At 41.9% G+C, this 10,070-nt stretch overlaps 1 long non-coding RNA gene across 1 annotated transcript in view; it reads left to right on the forward strand.

Moving 5' to 3' along the window:
• The window catches only part of LOC138515514 (uncharacterized), a 181,825-nt gene extending 173,569 nt beyond the window's left edge, over positions 1–8,256 (forward strand). The window contains exons 3-4 of the long non-coding RNA XR_011282039.1: positions 7,386–7,484; positions 8,159–8,256. This is a non-coding gene — a long non-coding RNA (uncharacterized lncRNA). The remainder of the gene's footprint in view (positions 1–7,385; positions 7,485–8,158) is intronic.
• Positions 8,257–10,070: the final 1,814 nt, after the last annotated feature.

Raw genomic sequence — 10,070 nt, forward strand, 5'->3', positions numbered from 1 at the left:
CTTGGGGATAGTAGCGGAAAAAAAGGTTGTTACTCCAAATGTACGCATGTTAAAAATCTGACGCTTTATCATCTGAAACCCATATCCCTGGTGCACATTTGTGTAAAATCTGGAAAGGTTTAGAGGTCGTTATCTGGATGAAAAGGGGAGAATTCTGTCAGAAGTGGACACAACATCGTACAAAGACAGGGATCGGATGGTTTGGTGCTACAGAAAATATGTTAACTGGACCTATAATATTAGAAAAATGGTACATAGATAAACATGAATTTGGGTCAGAAATAGATTTGTGTTCAATTTGACAAGGGGAGGTTCCTCTGACCATAAACCTACAGCATCACTTTGACACTCCATTTCTTTCCCCCAATCAAGGGAGAGAGGAAAGCTTGGCCAATGATAAGTGAGAGGGGTAGGCTTAGCTAGGCCCAGGCACACAACCACTTTCTAAACACATAAAAAGAGCCACTGGAAGCTAGACAGGAGATTCACTTTCCACTTTCTTGCGGGACGCTTTGCCGGGAGACTTCAGACTTCACATCCAGAGATCCAGACTTCAAATCCATCAATCTCCAGAGACCAGAAATTAACTCCAGAATTTGTAGCAGAGAGGCCTGAATCCACAAGCTGAATCCTCTCCAGCAGGCCTCAAAACCAACCAAACTATTCAACAGGCTGTTGCAGCTGTTTGAATTCTTTGCCAAGAACTTTTGCAAGAACCTGTAGCAGTATCCAGAAAGCAGTGCTGTATCCGGAACCAGAGAGAACCAGAGACCAGATCGCTGTGAAGAACTGCTAGCAGAAGTCCAGCCAATCCTGACCCGTGACGAAGTCGCATTCCTGTCCAAAATCTAGTGAGTACCCAGCTAGCACTGTGCCAAAACCAATCTCTTAGTTTAAAATAATCTAATCCAAACTATTTTAGCCTATTAGAACTGCCTCCTAAAATCGTGTCGTTCTGTCATCTTTAAAACTGAAAGCTGTCATCTGTCTTTCTGAGCTTTAAAATTTCAAATCCGAAAAATGACCTTTACTAAACCGGCCGTATCTCTGGAACCGTGTGTGCTAGGAACGAGATTTAACTTTCATCTTAAAGCTAAGATTCTAGGCTTTCCAATGAACCTAGTGACTTATAGTGCCTCCGTAATTGCGCTTGACGCACGCGACTACATTTGCCGCGATTTAACATCTTGCTTAATTTCAGCCACGTGTAAAAATATTTGTCCTTGCTTTCCTTGCTGAAATTCGTGTGCAACCTGGCAATCATTCATAGAGCATTTCTAAAGTGATCCTGAATTAATTTAAGTATCTCTCACTCACCATGAACCTCCTATGGGAATCAAAAGCCTTTTTAGCATATTTTCCACTTAATTGCAACCACATCAAAGTATCTTGCCTGTGTTTAAAACTCCTACCTGTTTCCTCTAAACTGGCTAGGGGGGAACTGAATTATATTGTTTGCATTCCTGAGAACTGTATGCTCTTCTTTTGATCTCCTTACATTGCATAAGGGGGAGTGAATTGTTCAAGAAAAAGTGATCACATTGTCTTTTGTTGAAGTCATATCAAGTTTATTTCCTGTGCTGCATTTTCATTCATCATTGCATCGTCCTTGAAGCCATAAAAGCATTCTCAGCTACTTTATCCTCTCTATATCACTTCTAAGCCATCAAAAAGAGTGTACCGCTGTAACATTATCCATTGTTGATCACTATTATCTTCACAAGTGTGCTATCAAACATTGATTTATTATAAAAGTGGGATATATATATATATTGTTTAATTTTCAAATAAACCTTTTAATTTGCAAAACAAACCTACTTCTTGGATCAGTGGGCTCAGGGGGATTATAAGAGAGGGGTGTTATATAAGGGTTGTCATCCAGAGTAAACAAACTGGACATAAAAATATATCATTAAGGGTTTCCCTCAGCATCCCAGACTAGGCATTGACTTAGCTGTAGTGTTGAATTGAATCCGCTTACAGGATCTTTTTACCACTTCTAAAATGATTACTTTCAATCAGGGACGTCATTTAGGGATTGCCAGGGGTTGCAACTGCGACCCCTGAGGTCTTCCTTGCTACCCCTGTGGTCTCCCTTGCTCCCCTTAACAACAAATCAAACTTTGTTTTATTGAGGATCCTTGCTGTGGCCGGCAGCATGTGGCTTTTTGGGCCAGCAGCATGTGGCTTTTTGTTTCTGGAGTTGCTGGTTTTCTGATAGCTATAGCCGTCAAAATAGCTCAGTGGGTTGAGCAGTCACTACTGCAATGTGCGTGTGATCTGCAGGTTGCAGATTCGGCTCCTGGCAATGTCAACTCAGCCTTTCATCCTTCTGAGGTTGATAAATGAGTACCAACACAGGTTGGAGCGATATTGTATATATATTTGTTCTATATAAATTGCTTAAGCATAAGTGCTATTTAATAACACATCATTATTATTTGGCCATAGAGGTCTGCTTGCATTCACAGTAATTTGGTAATATGGGCCTATGCACACTGATCTTAACGATACATATGGTGATCCAGTCTTGTGTGAAATGTATATCACATTATAGTGATATCGTAACATTTTTCTCAGTGTATTTAGGTACAATGCTATGTGATGCCACTTCCTGTTTTGTCAAGGAGTGAAAGGTTGTGTTCCATCGCTTCCCGTCATATCGCTTTGGGGTGGGGTCAAATGACATCACTTCCTGTGAGGCCATCAGAGGTGAAGGGGCGTGTGATGTCACTTCCACTAGCCTTGGCATTTTGGTTAAATGACGTCCCTAAGTATACCCCTACTTTATATTGCTGTAATTTTGCCAGCTCCCTTATATTTACTGTTATAACTCCTGTGAACCTTTTAGTCTTAAGCGACTTCACATGACTGGGTTCCCTGTTTGAAGAAAGAAAATATTTTCCAGTCATTGCATATGTATACGCTGCAATTGGGCAAATACATAAACCAGCATTTCAGAATAATTTGTACTTTTGCTGTAGGTGAATTATGTCTCTTTTTCTGGGGTGCTGATTTAATTGTGCAAAAATTGTTTACCTTTAAGGCAACCTGCAAGGTCGTTTAAAAACTCTTCGGATCCTTTAGCCAGTGCTCGGAATGCAATACTAGATATACTCTTTTCATGCTTGGCCGAATTTCTCAAGGGACTGTGTTCAGTGCACCGCTCTAAGTAGGCTTCACATTTGTGTTGTGTACTCTGCTCACTTACAACAGATGTGGCCGAGTGCTCAAGGCTCAAAGCTTAGAGGAGCTGGAAGGAATCAGAAAACAATATAACACCTACTTATGTTGAATACATGGAATGACCATACTGAATTGGCAAATCAATACTTTTTTTTTTATTCTTTATTTAAAATGTTCTGATTATTTGAACAATGACAAGCAATAAATCACAAAGTTTCATAACATAGCATAAAGGATACAAACATGTAGGAACAGAAAAAGAAAGAAAAACAAAAAGAAGACATCAATATACAATCATCAAGGTGAACTAGTACCTCCTCAAAAAATCTCCCCAGACCTTTGCATGCAAACTCAATTTCCCCATTTTTCTGTAAATAAATGTATCCATATTCGCTAAGCAGTTAATTTCTATAATCCAGTCTTCCAAAATTGGCGAGTCACAAGATTTCCAGCTCCTTAAAATCATTTTTTTGCAAATAGCAGCACCTCTGAACAAAAATGTATTTTCCGATAGTGAAAGGTCTTCAAGCAAATCATCACAGCCTAATACCATTGTTTTAAAATCCAAGTCAATATGTTGGTTCAAAACCCCTAGACAAAGAATACAAACCTCATGCCAAAACCCACAAACCCTCACAAAGTCCCACAGTATATGTTCCATACTGCCTTTCTCACTCCAGCAACACCAACAAACAACAGAATCACACAAGCCTCTATTTTTAAGCCTTTCCGGGCTCCAAAAAACTCGATTAAGAATTTTAATTTGCCTCGAACGGTCATTCAAACTTATCGAGCAAAGCTTCATGTTCGCACACATCACAAGCCATAGGTCAGAAGTGATTTCACAGCCCACTCTTCTGCTCCATTCATTAAGTAATTCAGTATTCTCTCTATAATTCGATACAATTCGATGATAAACCCTACTTGCCAGTGACTGAACACCAGTAGTGAAAAGTTCAACATTCGCATCCCCATCACAATGCACTTCACCAATACATCTCTTCAATTTCCTGAAGTCCGAGATAGAAACATTTTCAACAGTAAAAGTAGCACTTAGTTCAGCAAAGTCAATCCATTTCCCATTTTTAAAAACATCACTAATCCAACGAATCCCACCGAGAAAACACTCCGGCCAAAACAACACCTTGCCATTGTCCGTTATAGCCTTATTCAGCAGATAGATGCCTCAGGTGACTTGAAAGCAACCTCCCTCCCTTCTCAACTGGAAGCTGGAGTTTCCAAAGCTTCAGTCTCAGCGGTTTCACATCCCAAAGAAAGGACTGTCAATCAACTTCCAATACTATTGACCAATTATCAGGGGAAGCATACTCAGAATATAATTAATTTTTGGCGTTGCATTCATCTGAAGCGCATTTACCTTACCCCACAGAGATAGATGCAAAACCGACCACCTCTGGACGCTCAACTTCAGCTCCCTATAAACCATACCCATGTTTTCTTCAACCATATCACTTACACCCGGAGTCAGCCAAACTCCCAAGTACTTCAGTTTTTTCTCACACCATTGAAAGCCAAACCCCACCACCAAAGACTTATCACAACGTGCAGTCACTGTCAGTACCTCCGATTTAGACCAGTTAATCTTATATCCAGCCACTTCATGAAACCACTTAAGTGTGTCCATCAACGAATGTAAGGACAAATCCAAGTTCCTCAAAACTAATAAAAGATCATCTGCGTAGAACCAAATCTTCTGTTCAACACCGTGAAAGGAAACACCTTGCAAATTCAAATCACATCTTAATGCAATAGCCACCGGTTCAATGGCTAGGACAAACAATAATGGTGACAGTGGACAACCTTGCCTAGTGCCCCTATGTTAATCAAAAGACTCCGACAATAAGCCATTAGTTTTAACATCGGCTGTGGGCGAGCATATAAAAGGGCAAACCATGCAATGTATTCCTCTCCCATGTTAATATTTCTTAAAACCATAAACAAATACTGCCAATTAATTCGATCAAATGCTTTCTCAGCATCTAGGGAGAAAACCGCCACGTCTTCATCCAAATCCTGTGCATGGGACATGGTCATTAGCAAATTCCTGATATTACTGGAAGTGCTACGACCTTTAACAAACCCAGATTGGTCAGTGTGGATAAGCTTCGGCATGAGTTGTTCAATACGTAAAGCAAGTAATTTAGCCAAAATCTTATTGTCAGTGTTTAACAAACTGATTGGTTGATAGTTTGACAGTAAGTTACAGTCCTTGCCCTTCTTTAAAAAGACCAAAATAGTAGCATGGTTTGTAGATGACGGGAGAAGGCCAACTTCCTTGGATTCAATAAACATATCCCTCAAAAGACCCAACACCCTCTCTGGCAGAATTTTATAAAACTCCACCGGTAATCCATCAGGTCCCGGAGTGTTCCCAGAATTCAATTCACCTATGGCTACCCTGATTTCATCAATCGTCACCAGTCTGTTCAATTCGTCCTTCTCATCACAACTAAACTTTGGAACATCCAACCTGTTCACAAAATGTTCACCTTGACCAGTAACATCAGATTCATTTCTATATAGATCAGTATAGAAGGTCTTAAAGACTGCATTAATCTCACATGGATCAAAAGTGGTCACACCATCCCATCCTGAATTGAAGTAATGGCACCCTCAGAGTGTTGTTGTCTCAGTCTTTAAGCCAGCCACTTATCGCACTTTTCGCCCCGATCGAAATAGGTACATTTGATCCTATGCAAATCGCTATTAGCTTTCACACAAAGAATGTCATCCAGTTCTTCCTTCAGCTTCCTCAACTCATTCCTCTTACCATCACCATTCGGAACACACACCAATTCTCTCGTCACCTCTATAATACGAGCATCAACATCAGAAGCCAACCTATCTAATTTCTTCCTTTTGCTGCTAGACAAACTTAAAGTGAGACCCCACATCGTACATTTAAAGGCCTCCCAAATAGTTATTTTACTAAGCTCTTCCGAAGTATTTTCCAACACAAAAAATTCAGCTTCAGATCTTAGCTTCTCCAATAGGACATCATCATATAAAACTGATGTATTCATTTTCCATTGAAACGATCTACAGCATTCAAAGTTCAGGGCCACATTCACAAAGACAGGAGCATGATCAGTGACAGCAATAGAACCAATACTGCTGTCTAACAAATTAGCGGTCATCCCACCCGCCGTGAGTAGCATATCAATTCTCGAATAAGTAGAATGTGAACCGGAATAAAAGGTAAACTCTCTGACATCAGGGTGTTGCAGCCTCCAGCAATCTTTCAAATCAAAATCTTCAACAAGAGTCCTAAATGAACGATAATGTGCATCTGTCCTCTGAACCATCCCCTGAGTTGAACGATCAATAGAAGGATCGTAAACCAAGTTAAAATCGCCTCCAATTAAGATATTGGGACAATCTAGATCAAGCAAGAACTGCGACACATCCCTACAGAAGGAACCATCATCCATGGATGGAGCATAAACACTGCAACGCGCACTCTTAGTCCCCTGAATATCCACCAAAAGGGCAACCATCCTGCCCACCTTATCACTGCAAGTTTTCAAAATCTTAATCGGAGAACCTTTTCGAACAAGAATTGCATCACCCCTGCTTTTATTGGTATAGCATGAGGGGAAAGCACCGCCAACCCACCTCTTCTGGAAAACACTTACATTCTCTTTTAACATGTGAGTTTCCTGTAAAAAAACAAACATCACATTTCATATTCTCAATACAATTAAGAATCTTGGGCGATTTCAGGAGATCTTGGGTTAGGCCAGGACTATCGAATGAGGCTGAAAACATCATTACCGAATCCTGGGCTCCAGGGACACACAGAGCTTATAAATCAACATGGGCTAGATGGATTAGCTGGTGTCTGGAGAGGAATATTCATCCCGATGGAACGGATGTAGTACACATAGCTAATTATTTAGCTGAGATGGCAGCTCAAGGAAAGGCATACAGAACTATCAACACGGCCAGGTCTGCGATATCGGCAGGACACCCTAGAGTAGAAGGCTTAGCGATTGGGGAACACCCATTAATCTGTAGGTTAGTGAGGGGAGTGAAGATGATCAGACCCTCTAGTGAAAAGTATAATCAATTATGGGATGTAGACAGAGTTTTGAGATTATTTCTATCATGGCCAGATAATCAAGATTTATCATGGAAAGCGATTTCAGGTAATTTATCCATGCTCTTTTGTCTTTTAGCATGTAAGAAATCCTCAGATGTTAGAGCACTGGAGGTCAACAGAAAAAGTGTATCTCGGAGCGGAGTGACTTTTCTCATAACAAGAAGGACTGAAACAGGTTTGAGATCTATTTTTTATGAAGCTTTCCCTGGTCTACCGAAATTATGTCCAGTCAGATGCTTAGCTGCATATGAGGATATGACAAGGGAAGTAAGACCTCCAGGAATGTCACAATTATTGATAGCAATTTGTAAACCATTTAAAGCCATTACACCGGCTACCATAGCTAGATGGCTTAGATGGGTGATGGTACAAGCGGGCATTGATATTGAGAAATATGGCACCCATTGAACTAGAGGAGCGATGGCTACTAAAGCCTTTAACATAGGAGCCAGAGTAGAGGACAGTATGAGGTCTGGAGATTGGTCTATTTTAAACCTATGGAAAGTGCGACATTGTTAGTGGTGAGTAAGCTTTGAACAAGCATAATCCGAGCCTCCGGTCTTGACATAGAATTCAGATTTTCAACACATTCGTTACAGAAAGTCAGAATTCTATTAAAGACACAGAGGCGAAGGATTATCCCACCCTATCAATCGTAAGAATGTAATGTACTATAAATACTGTAATGTGGATATTTATTATGCTTAATGAAGCAATGCATGATGAATACAATATGAAGTAATGCTGTAAATGCACAAGAAGGGAAGTTAATTGCTGTGTAGTTGAATTTACGATTGTCCCACCCTTTTTTCGGTTTATAGTCACTTCTTTAATTTTATGATTCTATAGGGATGGCGACGGACAACAAGCAATCCGGGAATTGAACTAGGATGGGAATGGAATGGACGGAATTTCAAAAATGCACTGGACACAACGTTGCATGTACAAAGAAAGAGGAGGAATGGAAAGAGGACAGGAGGCTTTAAGCATTAAGGACTTGTTTGATTGGTTTAGAGACATCACATGGTCAGTTTGAGGACCAATAGAAATGGACTACAAAGACTCAGAAAAAACATGGTTATTGTAGTTTTTTATTAGTTTTGTGTCTCATGTTCATTGGTAATTTTTCTTTGCTGCTGATCAGTAAAGTTGAAGAGAAAATCAATACTTTATCTTCGTTATAGGCAAGCACTGAAAACTGAGTACCGAAGTAGTTGTGCTAATTCAATTTAGAACTTAAAGGGAGATGCATTAATAGTCTTTAGTTTGATATGGATCAAATATGCTCACTACAAATGCAGGGTTCAAATATATCACATCATTGTTAAACCACAATATCCATACGTATTTCGATGTAGTATGGGATGCTTTGCAATCAGAGTTTATTTTAGTTTAGCTGCACAGTTCCCCATAGTCTCTGTATTCAACAGTGTTTCATGGTGCTAACACGCCTTTTGATGCAGCTTCCCCATTGCTAAATCCGGGACCTCCAGCTCACCTCCCCTTTGCAACTAACTGTGCTGCCACTGAACCTATGTGAAACCCCTCTCTGCGCATCACCTATGTACAGCACTCTGCCACACCCGCGGTGTAGTTTATCAGCATAGTGGGCCACCTTGGCATTGGAGGCCCACCCATTCTCACTGTCCACCTTGCAGCATTATTTATATCCTGGGTGGGCCCTGTTGGCTGGGGGGCCCACCCGTCATCATCGTTGCGCATGCTGTGCACTTTGACGTCTTGCGGCATCCCTGTTATCATGGTCACCCTGCCATGTGTGTGGCATCCCCATGAAAACGGGGACGCCACCAATCTCACTGCTGTGCTCCATACCCTCGCTGTAGCTTGGCTGAGTGGCCCAGGGCTTTCTTCAACCAGGCAGCTGAATGGAGCAGCTCAGGACTTCCTCCACCTCCTTCACTTCAGCCGAGCTGGCCGCTGAGGCGAACCCTGGGCTTTAGTCACTGCTGTACCCTCCTGGTGGCTGGAGTAGGCTTCACCTCTCCCTCCTTCACCTCCCGGGCTGTGCGTAGCCTATGCAGCCCTGGAGGACTTTAAGAAAGGGCCTGCCTCGGTGGCCATGAAGCAGGCTATCAAGGTGCACGGCCGGGAAGCCTTGTTTGGGCCGTTATTATTCGGCCCAAGCGGCACCTAGCATGGTCCTGGGTCGAGGACACTGTTGGGTCTGTCCAGTCTGGTGCCCGGACAGGCCGACATAAGCCACAGCCCGGGATGGTCGAGCTGCCCCTGAAATAATGAGCTCTGCCCCCTTGGATTAGTCCCTGGAGGGCTCTGAATGCACCACCCAGCATCATTTAATGGATTTAGGCCTTAGAGGGCTGTTGTCCAAGGGAGTGACTCACCCCCCACCCCAGTAAGTCTCCCTACTTCTCTCTTTCTCTCCAACTTATCCCACTGCCCTCCTTAACTGTCTCTTTTTTTCAAATCCTTGTTGGATTCTTTTTCTCTACCCTGCCCAGCCCAGTTCTGTCCTACTGCTAATCTCCTTTTTTCTTTACTTTTAACTTTTTATTCAGCCACATGGTCGGCTGGATGGTTCAGTTCAAAGGGTGCGCACATGCACGCACGCACGCACACACACACACACACACACCCCACATAAATAAAACACTCACTACACTTTTAATAACACCTTTATTACCCTGCTGTCTGCGTTTCTATTTCTAGTTAGTCCATTTAGAGGGCAAGCCTGCAGCTGCACTAGCTGGGCCCCAGTGGGCCACAGGCTACACAAGGAAAT

The sequence above is a fragment of the Ambystoma mexicanum genome, chromosome 6q (genome assembly GCF_040938575.1).
Source record: "Ambystoma mexicanum isolate Mex_15411 chromosome 6q, UKY_AmexF1_1, whole genome shotgun sequence".
NCBI classification, from domain to species: Eukaryota; Metazoa; Chordata; class Amphibia; order Caudata; family Ambystomatidae; genus Ambystoma; species Ambystoma mexicanum.